This window comes from Halichoerus grypus, chromosome 9 (assembly GCF_964656455.1).
Source record: "Halichoerus grypus chromosome 9, mHalGry1.hap1.1, whole genome shotgun sequence".
NCBI classification, from domain to species: Eukaryota; Metazoa; Chordata; class Mammalia; order Carnivora; family Phocidae; genus Halichoerus; species Halichoerus grypus.
Genome location: NC_135720.1, coordinates 133,048,187 through 133,060,357, shown reverse-complemented (window position 1 = coordinate 133,060,357; position 12,171 = coordinate 133,048,187). Strand labels below are relative to the sequence as shown.

The 12,171-nt window shown below is 38.9% G+C and overlaps 1 long non-coding RNA gene and 1 pseudogene across 1 annotated transcript in view; both read left to right on the top strand.

Moving 5' to 3' along the window:
* LOC118549546 (uncharacterized) overlaps nucleotides 1–12,171 on the top strand; it is a 67,634-nt gene that overhangs the window by 54,699 nt on the left and 764 nt on the right. The window lies entirely within an intron of this gene.
* LOC118532618 (syntenin-1 pseudogene) lies at nucleotides 8,645–9,869 on the top strand (annotated as a pseudogene).

Below are 12,171 nucleotides of genomic sequence, written 5' to 3'. Positions count from 1 at the left end.
TAGATGAAGAAACTAAAGCCGAGCTGGGCTAACGCTGGATTAGAACCTCTGCCTCCCTCATTCCAGAATCTAGGCTAGCTTTCATTTTATGTTTAATAATATATACCTATGAAGAGCTCATAGAAATATATTACACCAAAAAATAAAATAACCACCATTGCACCACCATCAATTTACTTCAACCTTAGAAGCTACTTTGTGCCACTCCTCAGGGAATCTCCCCCACCTCTCCTGAATTTTGTGTTACTAATTTGCTTTTTTTTCATTATAATTTTTCTTTATATGTCTGTATCCCTAAACACTGTATTTTTAAGTTTTGCCTGTTTTGTATTTAATCAGTATGGAAATCATGAATAATGTCTGTTTGTCTAAGAAAAATTTCTTTGTCATGGATTAATCACAGACCTCTCACTCTATCTGTAGTCCTAGACTTTTAAAACGAAAGTAGAAGGCCTAGATTCCTAGTTTTAAGGTAGGCTTGCCAGATTTAGCCAATAAAAGTATAAATAACATTTCAGCATGTATATCCCTTAAAATTCTGGGGACACACTTACATCTAAAAAACATTTGTTCTTTATGTGGAATTCAAATATACTGGGCATCTTGTATTCTATCTGGCAACTCTGTTTTAAGGAGACATTACATCAATCGCCATACCTGAATGCCAAGTGCTAAGGACCCTGGAGGGTAATTAGCATCTTTTGAGTGACCCCCACAACAGTGGTGGAAATGATATGGATTCTAAACTTAGAAGATGCAGGTCCTAATTTCCATTGGCTCTTGGTTTTGTGGTCTTGGACAAGCCCCTTAAACTTCCTGAGCTCTGGTTTGCTCATCTTCAAAATAGGGATCATGAGAGACTTCCTCAAAAGAGCTAAATCAATTGCTAACATCTAGACTTAGAAACCAAGAAATAAAAGCATAAGCACATTCCTTAGAGATAGGCAGGGACCATTAGAAATCCTGAAAATGCTAACAAGAATCCAAGTGTTTGCCTCTGAGTTGCAGAACCAGGGACAGAGTGTGGGAAGGGGTAGAGCAGGAAATGCTCCTTCTTAAGATAAGCTCTCTAGTGGCATTTCATGTTTTTAACATCAATTTACTTTGGAAAATTTTCAATTGTTAAAATAGAAATTGAATGATAAAAAAAGCAAAACAAAAGCCTGAGATTGAGTTTTAAAATGATAATAAGATGTGGATAGTCATAATGCCTCCCTCACAGAGTTAAGGGTAATATGAGAACATGCCTATAAGAATTGTAAGAAAATACCAGAGTGGATATCGTGCCCATCATTTTAGATAAGGGAAAGGAAGGGTATCACCCTGCTGTCTCTGAAAAAAATTGACAGCAGGAGAATTTCCCCCAGCATTTTTCGATGGGTCACTCAACCCTGACGGGCCAGCATGTTTTAGTCTTTTCTAGTTCAACGCTCACAAGAGTACAACGCTCCTGAAGGACTTCATAAATAATTTTCATGCTAATGATGAATTCAAGTTACAGACTTTAATTCCAAAAAAGGAAAACTCCTCCCGGGCTCCTGGTGCAGGGCAGCACGTCGGAGAAGACAAGGTGCCCCTCCCAAGTTGGTGTCTGAAACAAGAGAGATTTCCACCGCCACTCCAGGGAGGAACTAACTGCCCGGAGCCGCGGAGGTGACCGCAGCTTCTGCGAGCAGGAGCGCCTTCTGGGGACCCGCCGGGGAGATGCAGCGAGGGGCTGGCGCTGCAGCCCAGGGAAGCGCATCCTCAGCCTGAACTCTGCCCTCTAGTGGCCGCAGGCGCTCCTTACGCTTCGAAAATGCTCGTTCCCCTCCCGCGCGTCCTCTCCCTCCCACAGGACCGAGAACTTTGAGTCCGGAACAGCGAACACCGAGAGAACTAACTAGGGAGACAGACAAATGAGACACAGCGCAGCTGTTGAGATGTGGGGGAGAGCTTGGGTTTCCGCTTCTCTGAGCGTCTGTCCTCTGAGCTAGTGGTTCCCTCGAAATAGAAAAATAGGGCTGATGCACACAGCAACAATGCATTGAAGTTAAAGGACTGGGGCGCCTGGGTGGCTCGGTCGTTAAGCGTCTGCCTTCGGCTCAGGTCATGGTCCCAGGGTCCTGGGATCGAGCCCTGCATCCTGCTTGGCGGGAAGCCTGCTTTCCCTCTCCCACTCCCCCTGCTTGTGTCCCCTCTCTGGCTGTGTCTCTCTCTGTCAAATAAATAAATAAAATCTTTATTAAAAAAAAAGTTAAAGGACTGGCTTTCATTCAGAGATTTTTTGTTCTGCTAAAATTTGGGGGCTTTATGAAATGAGGATAACAGTAAGTGGTGAATTTCTTTTAACGTCCAATGTCATCTCCCAAATGCCTTGGAAATTTTTACCCATTTGTTACATCTCTACTTCTGGGAACCACTGTTCCAACCCACCGTGGGGCAGCCTTTCACGTCATAATCACAGAATTACTTTCAGTTAGAGTGGTTGTCTAAGGTCATCATATCCTGGGAAAATAAGGTATTCTCTCCATGTTACCGATTTGAGCCATAGGCAGGATAAGTAATCCGATGTGGCAATTCAGTACCTAGCAGGAACATAGCAGGAAGGGCTTGAAACCCAGGTACTCTGCCACCTAAAGCAGTGTCCTTTTCACCACACCAGGATCCCGAGATTTCTGGTAAGACATATGCGATCTGCTTGATGGGAGAACTGTTAGGATTTCATAACGGGAAAGTGTTGGACAGGGGCCTGGAATAGCAGTCCAGTCCAGTGGGGACAGTGGGGAGTCTCTTTAGAGAGGAGCAGCCTGGACTAGGGGAAGTTTGGGATGGTTGTGATTGCTCTTGGGGCTTCCTGTCCTGGCTGGCAGGTGACTCAGACCAGGGGGTGGGGAGGAAGGCTCTGTGTGCTGCCGAGAGCAAAGAGGGAAGTAAAGGCCCATGAGAGATGGGAAGGTTCTATACCATGGAGGGAGAAGGGGAGGGAGCCTTAAAACTAGCTGTGAGGTCAAGTGCGCGCAGCTCCCAGAATAACCAGGTGCTCTGAGTACAGGGAAGTACTGGATGACTCTGCATCACCAACACAAAATCCAAGCAGTGTGTCCACACGACCTTTAAAAAAGTCTGTAAATTTAAATTTTGACAAACTCTGTTCTACAGTTCCAGAAAAACTGTTTTCAAAAATATATTTAATGATGCTGGTGAGGACATGGAGAAATTGGACCCCTCCTGCATTGCGGATTGGCATATAAATGATGCGGTCCTTATGGAAATCAATGTATCGGTTCCTCAAAAAGTTAATCATAGTATCACTACATAATTCATCAGTTCCACTCCTGGATATATACCCCAAAGAATTGAAAAGCAATGCTCATAGCAGCACTATTCATAAGAGCCAAAAGAAACAACCCAAATGTCTGTCAACTGATAAACAGATAAACAAACTGTGGTATATCCATGTAATAGAATATTAGCTATTAGCCCAAAAAAAGAAATGAAGTACTGACACATGCTACAATGTGGATGAACCTCAGAAACACCACGCTAAGTGAAAGAAGCCAGACACAAAAGGTCATATATCCTATGATTCCATTTATATGAAATAGCCAGAATGAGAAAAATCCATAGAAACAGAGAGCAGATTAGTGGTTGCTAGGGGCCGGGGACAACGGAAAATGGGGAGGAGACTTCTTAACAGGTACAAGATATCCTTTTAGGGTGATGACGATGTTTTAGGACCAGATGTGGTGGTTGCACAACATTGTGAATGTATGTAATGCTATTGAATTGTGCCCTTTTAACAGTAAATTCTATCTTATGTAACTTTTACTGCAATGAGAAATGAAATAAATTTTAATGGTTTAAAAATATATTTAATGAGTAGTCACTTTAGTAGCTAATTACTAGTTAGAGAGATAATGAGAAGAATATTGCAATCTACATAATTGCCATGTGTTCTGCTTGAATTTAAATAATCAAATTTTAAAGGGTTCTTTTTTTTTCAACTGGTTGTATTTAAATCACTAACAAATTTTAGGGGCGCCTGGGTGGCTCAGTTGGTTGGGTGACTGTCTTCAACTCAGGTCATGATCCTGGAGTCCTGGGATCAAGTCCCGCATCGGGTTCCCTCCTCGGCAGGGAGTCTCCTTCTCCCTCTGACCCTCCCCCCCTCATGCTCTCTGTCTCTCATTCTCTCTCTCTCAAGTAAATAAAATCTTAAAAAAATAAATCACTAGCAAATTTTAATAATTTTATGATCAACCCTGCAGTTCACTTTCACGAGATGATTATCATTGTGCAAATAACATTGGGAGGAATGTGAACGAGAGGATTTCTTGACTCCATGTGCTATATTTGAATTGCTATAGTTAATAAAATTTACCTACTCCACAATAGTAGAGAGAAGGAAGTTAGAATTAGTTAGACATGAAAATCATTAAGGTCTTCAGAAATGGGTGTGCCATTGAATTCCGTATTTCATTGAATCTAAGATGCATTTTTTTTTTGGCATTGTAATATTGCAGAAGCTGAGGTGCCTCTTCCAGCACCTGAAGCCCGGTTGGTGGTTGTTGTAGTGTAGCTGTCATTGTCTGCCCTTGTGTACCAGAAAGTGCGAACTGGGCCTCAGAACACTCTTTCTTATTTTTCAGGGTTTATTTTATTTTTTTATTCAAGTACATTTAACATACAGCATTATATTAGCTTCAGGTATACAGTATAATGATATAACAGTTCTATACATTTCTGAGTGCTCATCACAGTAAGTCTACCCTTAATCCCCTTCATCTGTCTCACCCATCTGCCCACGCACCTCCCCTCCGGCAACCATCAGTTTATTCTCTGTATTTAAGAGTCTGGTTTGTTTGTCTCTTTTTTTCCTTTGTTTTGTTTCTTAAATTCCACATATGAGGGAAATCAGATGGTGTTTGTCTTTCTCTGACTGGCTTGTTTCACTTAGCATAATACTCCCTAGGTCCATCCATGTTGTTGCAAATGGCAACATCTCATTCCATTTTATGGCTGAGGAAATTGCATTGTATATATATACCACGTGTTCTCTATCCATTCATTTATCGAGCGCCACTTGGGCTGCTTGCGTATCTTGGCTATTGTAAATAAAGTGAAAAAAAAAGTATCATTTGCAAATATCTTCTCCCATTCAGTAGCTTGTCTTGTCATTTTGTTGATGGTTTCCTTCACTGTGCTAAAGCTTTTTATTTTGGTGTAATCCCAATAGTTTATTTTTGCTTTTGTTTCTCTTGCCAGTGGAGACATATCTAGAAAAATGTTTCCATGGCTGATGTCAAATTACTGCCTATGTTTTCTTCTAGGGCTTTTGTGGTTTCAGGTCTCACATTTAGGTCTTTAATCCATTTTGAGTTTATTTTTGTGTATGGTGTAAGAAAGTTTTCAGTTTCATTCTTTTGTGTACAGCTGTCCAGTTTTCCCAGCACCATTTTTTTTTTGAAGAGACTGTCTTTGCCTCATGGTATATTCTTGCCTCCTTTGTCGAAGATTAATTGACCATATAAGTGTGGGTTTATTTCTGGGCTTTCTATTCTGTTCTATTGATCTATGTATCTAGTTTTTGTGCCATACTATTTTGATTACTACAGCTTTGTGGTGTATCTTGAAATCTGGGATTTTGATACTTTCAGCTTTGTTCTTCTTTCCCAAGATTGTTTTGGCTATTTGGGGTCTTTTGTAGTTCCATACAAATTTTAGGACTATTTGTTCTAGTTCTGTGGAAAATGTTGTTGGTATTTTGATAGGGATTGCTTTAAATCTGTAGATTGGTTTTGGTAGTATGGCCATTCTATAAGTTTTGGTTCTTCTAATCCATGAGCATGGAATATCTTTCTGTTTGTGTCATGTTCAATTTCTTTCATCAGTGTTTTATAGTTTCCAGAGTATAGGTCTTTTACTTCCTTGGTTAAGTTTATTCCTAGGTATTTTATTCTTTTTGCTGAATTTGTGATTGGGATTGTTTTGTTAATTTCTCTTACTGTTATTTCATTATTAGTGTATAGAAATGCAACAGATTTCTGTACATTAATTTTGCATCTTGAGACTTTACTGAATTAATTTATCAGTTCTAGTAGTTTTTTGGTGGCATCCTTAGGGTTTTCTATGTCTAATATCATGTCATCTGCAAATAGTGAAAGTTTTATTTTTTTTCTTACCCATTTGGATGCCTTTTATTTCTTTTTCTTGTGTGATTGCTGTGGCTAGGACTTCCAGTTGTATGTTGAATAAAAGTGGTGAGAGTGGATATCTTTATCTTGTTCCTGATCTTAGAAGAAAAGCACTCAGTTTTTCCATCGAGTGTAATATTAGCTGTGGGTTTTTCATATGTGGTCTTTATTATGTTGAGGTATCTAATGTTGAGGTATCTGCTCTAATCTAAGGTATTAGGTATCTTTATTATGTTGAGGTATCTGCTCTAATCTAAACCTATATTGTTGAGAGTTTCTGTCATGAATGGATGTCATGAATGGAAGTTGTACTTTGTCAAATGCTTTTTTTCTGCATCTATTGCAATGATCATATGGTTTTTATCCTTTCTCTTATTAATGTGATGTATCATGTTGGTTGATTTGCAAATACTGAACCACCCTTGCATGCCTAAACTAAATCCCACTTGATAGTACTGATGATTTTTAATGTATTTTTAATGATTATTTAATGCAGTTTGCTAATATTTTATTGAGGATTTTTGCATCTATGTTCATCGGGGATATTGGCCTGTAGTTTTCTTTTTTCATAGTATCTTTATCTGGTTTTGGTATTATAGTAATGCACCTTGTAGAATGAATAGGGAAGCTATCCTTCCTCTTTTATTTTTTGGAATGGTTTGAGAAGAAGAGGTATTGACCCTTCTTTAAATGTTTGGTAGAATTCACCTGTGAAGTTATCTGATCCAGGCCTTTTGTTTATTGTGAGTTTTTTGATTACTGATTCAATTTCACTGCTAGTAATCAGTCTGTTCAAATTCAGTTTTGGGAGATTATGTGTTTCTAGGAATTTATCTGTTTCTTCTAGGTTGTCCAATTTATTGGCATATAATTTTTCAAAATATTCTCTTACAATCCTTTGTATTTCTGTGGTGTCAGTTGTTATTTCTCCTCCTTTATTTCTGATTTTATTTATTTGAGTCATACATCTCTCTCTCTTTCTCTCTCTCTCTCTCTCGATGAGTCTGGCTAAAGGTTTATCAATTTTGTTGATCTTTTCAAAGAACCATCTCCTAGTTCCGTTGATCTGTTCTATTGTCATTTTGGTCTCTATTTCATTTATTTCTGCTCTAATCTTTATGATTTCTTCCTTCTACTGTCTTTGGGCTTTATTTGTTCTTCTTTTATTTAGCTCCTTTAGATGTAAGGTCAGGTTATTTGAGATTTTTCTTGCTGCTTGAGGTAGGCCTGTATTGCTATAATCTTCCCTCTTAGAACAGCTTTGCTGTGTTTCCAAGATTTTGGACTGTTGTGTTTTCATTTTCATTTGCCTCCATGCAGTTTTTTATTTCCTTTTTGATTGTTTGGTTGATCCATTCTTTGTTTAGTAGCATGTTATTTAGCGTCCATGTATTTGTGTTCTTTTCAGATTTTTTTCTTATAACTGATTTCTAGGTTCATATTGTGGTCAGAAAAGATAGTTGATATGATTTCAGTCTTTTTTAATTTATCGAGATTTGTTTTGTGGCTTAACATGTGATCCGTTTTGCAGAATGTTCCATGTGCACTTGAAAAGAATGTGTATTCCACTATTTCTGGATGAAATGTTCCGAATATATCTGTTAGTTCCAACTGGTCCAATGTGGCATTCAAAGCCATTGTTTCCTTGTTGACTTTCTGCCTGGGTGATATGTCCATTGATGTAAGTAGATTGTTAATGTCCCTTACTATTATTGTATTATTGTCAATTTCTCCCTTTATGTCTGTTAATGTATTAGGTGTTCTTTATGTATTTAGGTGTTCTCATATTAAGTGCATAAATATTGCTTTATGTATTTAGGTGTTCTCATATTAAGTGCATAAATATTTACAATTGTCATAGCCTCTTGTTGGATTGATTGTTCCCTTTATCATTATGTAGTGTCCTTCTTTGTCTCTCATTACAGTTTTCATTTTAAAGTCTATTTTGTGCAATATAAGTATTGCTACTACAGCTCTCTTTCTGCTTCCATCTGCATGGCAAGTGATTTCCCACCCCTTCATTTTCAATCTGGCTATGTCTTTCAGTCTGAGGTGAATCTCTTGTAGGCAGCTATAGACGAGTCCTGCTTTTTTATCCATTCAGTCACCCTGTGTCTTTGAGTTGGAGCATTTTATCCATTTACATTCAAAGTAATTAGTGATAGGTATGTATGTATTTATTGCATTTAGTTACTTGTTTTATAGTTGTGTTTGCAGTTCTTCTCCATTCCCTTCTTCTCCTGCTCTCTTCCCTTGTGTTGTGATGGTTTTCTTTAGTCATATGCTTGGATTCCTTTCTCTTTAGTTTTTGCATATATATTACAGGTTTTGATTTGTGGTTACCATTAGGCTCGTATATAACATCTTATGTATGTAACAATCTGTATTAACTTGATGGTCACTTAAGTTTGAACCCATTCTAAAAACACTAAATTTGGGCCAGTTACTGGAGGTGGCAGCAGTGAGTGGGTCCTTGTGGCCTAGAAAAATCCTGCAAAAATGTCTCTGTACCCATCTCTTGAATACCTGAAGGTAGACAAAGTTATTCAGGCTCAAACTGCCTTTTCTGTAAACCCTGCCAAGCCAGCAATTTTGTCTGAAGCTTCTGCTCCCATCTCTCAAGATGGAAATCTCTATCCTAAATTGTATCCGGAGCTCTCCCAGTACATGGGCCTGAGTTTAAATGGAGAAGAAATCCATGCAAATATGACCTCGGGCCCTGGAACGTCAGTTCAGGGATTGGTAGCAAGACCTTCCAGTATGAACTATATGGTGGCTCCTGTAACTGGTAACGATATTGTAATTCATAGAGCAGAAATTAAGCAAGAGATTCGTGAAGTCATTTTGTGTAAGGATCAAGTTGGAAAAATTGGGCTCAGACTCAAATCAATAGATAATGGTGTATTTGTTCAGCTGGTCCAGGCAAATCCTCCAGCCTCACTGGTTGGTCTGAGATTTGGGGACCAAGTACTCCAAATCAGTGGGGAAAACTGTGCAGGCTGGAGCTCTAATAAAGCACACAAGGTCCTCAAACAGGGTTTTGGAGAGAAGATTACTATGACTGTTTGTGACAGGCCCTTTGAATGGACAATTACCATGCATAAGAATAGTACTAGACATGTTGGCTTTATCTTCAAAAATGGAAAGATAACATCCATAGTGAAAGATAGTTCTGCAGCCAGAAATGGTCTTCTCACAGAACATAACATCTGTGAAGTCAATGGGCAGAATGTCATTGGGCTGAAGGACTCTCAAATTGCCGACATACTGTCAACATCTGAGACTGTAGTTACTATTACAATCATGCCTGCTTTTATCTTTGAACATATTATTAAATGGATGGCACCTAGCATTATGAAAAGCCTGATAGATCACACCATTCCTGAGGTTTAAGTCATGGTACAATGGAAACTTCACCGAACTTCTCCAGTTTACTTCTTGGGCAACTTAACTTTATTTTATGCACATGAACCTTTCTAGGAGCCAGAGAGCATATGCTGCATGAAAATCTTTCTATCTTACATTATGGCTGGGAATCTTACTGTTTTGTTTGGATAACTTGTTCACACTTCAAGAGCGTTGTAGCCTTATCCTGGTTTTACAGATGTGAAACTTTGGACAGATTTACTGATTTTCATAGAGTAGTTTCTATACTGGAAACCCAATGCTTTTACAAGCCATTATGATTAGAATGACTGATAACAGGCTTAGAAAGTGTGGGATGGGAGCAGAAGCTTGTAGTAGTGGTGTTCATAGTACTTTAGTTCTATGGTATAATTGCATTTTTAGTGTGTTACCATAGTACATGTAGAATGACGACTTTTGATGGTTTTTTAGTTCTGTGTGTATGTGTGTGTGTGTGGATGGGTGTGGGTGTGGCTGTAAAACACCAATTAAGTACACTGGTTTCATTCCATGTAAGCATTATACAGTGTATGTAGGTTGCAAGAGATTGTGTTGCTCATCATTAAATTGTAACTACTTTTACTTAAAAATAAATAAATAAATGCACTAAATTTTTACCCCCCCACACACACAATGTTTTATGTATATGATGTCATACTTCACATCCTTTTATTTTGTGAATCCTTTAACTGATTTTTTATAGATTTTAAATTGATTTTACTGCTTTTGTGCTTTAACTTCTGTAAGGGTTTTATAAGTGATAATCTACTACTTTTATTATGTTTGTATTTACCTGTGAAATTTTTTCCTTTCATAGTTTTCATACTCCTGATTATGGCCTTTTCTTTCCACTCAAAAAATTCCCTTTAACATTTCTTATAAAGTTGCTTTAGTGATGATGAATTCCTTTCTCTAGGAAGCTCTTTTATCTCTCCTTCTATTCTGAATGATAACCTTGCTGGATATTCTTGGCTGCAGTTGTTTTCTTTCTTTCTTTGTTTTCCTATCAGCACTTTGAATATATCATGCCACTTTCTTCTGGCCTGCAAAGTTTCTGCTGAAAAATCAGCTGATAATCTTATGGGTTTTTCCTTGTATGTAACTGTTCTTTCTCGTGCTGCTTTTAAAATCATTCATGATCACTACTTTGTGCCATTTTAATTATTATGTGTCTTGATGTGGATATCCTTGGATTGATTTTGTTGGGGGTTCTCTGTGCTTTTTGGATATAGAGGTCTGTTTCCGTCCCCAGATTCAGGAAGTTTTCAGCTATTATTTCTTCAAATAAATGTTCTGTCCCCCTTTCACTCTCTTCTCCTTCGGGGATCCCTATAAAGTGAATGTTATTATGCTTGATGGTGTCACTGAGTTCCCTTAATCTATTTTCATTTTTTGTTATTCTTTTTGCTCTCTCCTGTTCAGCTTGATTGCTTTCCATTACTCTGTCCTCCAGGTTGCTGATCCATTCTTCTGCTTCCTCTAGCCTACTATTTATTCCATCTAGTGTATTTTTAATTTCAGTTACTAAGTTCTTCATCTCTGATTGGTTCTTTTTTATATTTTTTATTTCTTTGTTGAAGATCTCACTGAAATCCTCCATTCTTTTCTGAAGTCCAGTGACCATTACTTTGAATTCTTTGTGACCATCACTTTGAATTCTTTATCAGGCATATTGCTTATTTCCATTTCATTTAGCTCTTTTGCTATTGTTTTGTCCTATTCTTTCATTTTAGATATATTCCTCTGTCTCCTGATTTTGTCTAACTCTCTGTGTTTGTCTCTATGTATTAGGAGAATCATTTACATCTCCTGATCTTGAAAGTAGGGACCCTATGAAGAAGGGATCCTGTGATGCCTTATAGCACAATGCCCTCTGTTCACCAGAACCAGGGGCTTCCAGGGTGTCTTCTATGTGGGCTACATGTACCCTCCTGTTGTGGCTAAGCTGTGTTTGCCTTTAGTCCAGTCAGCTGCAATGGCCCACTTTGTCTGTTGTAGGCCTGGTTTGGTCCCTGGCTATTAAGGGGCCAGTCTGGGGCCACCATGGGCTTGTAGTTGGCTGGTGTCGGTAGTTAGACCAGATGCCTGACCTCAGCCATTTGCCAGAGCTGCAGTTGTCCCGAACTGCAGGGTGCTGTCCCTGCCTTGTCCCCTGAGAGGCTTTTTTTGGTGGGTGGGGACTGCAGTCAGACCAGATGCCTGCTCTCAGTCTGTCTGCTGGAGCTGCCATCAAACTCGTGTGTGTGTGTGGGGGGGGTTATTTTCCCCTCTGCCCAGGGCAGAAGTCAATTTGGAGTGGCAAACAGTCCCTGCTGGGGCTGCTTACAGGATGAGAGGTGGCAGGAAGTGCTTATTAAACAGCTGCTGTTGTGCTGTATCTATGTGGGGTTGTTCATTATGCTATCTCTTTAAGGACGGGGAATCAGTTTCCTATTACCCTGTGGCTCTCCCAGGGTAGATTTTTAAAGTAGCCAGAGGTAAGCCCTGCTGGTTGTAAAAAAAACTTATGAAGTTAAGCCCCACTGGTTTTCAAAGCCAAGTATTATAGGGACTCATCTTTTCAATGCAGGTCCTCCAGTCTGGGGCATCT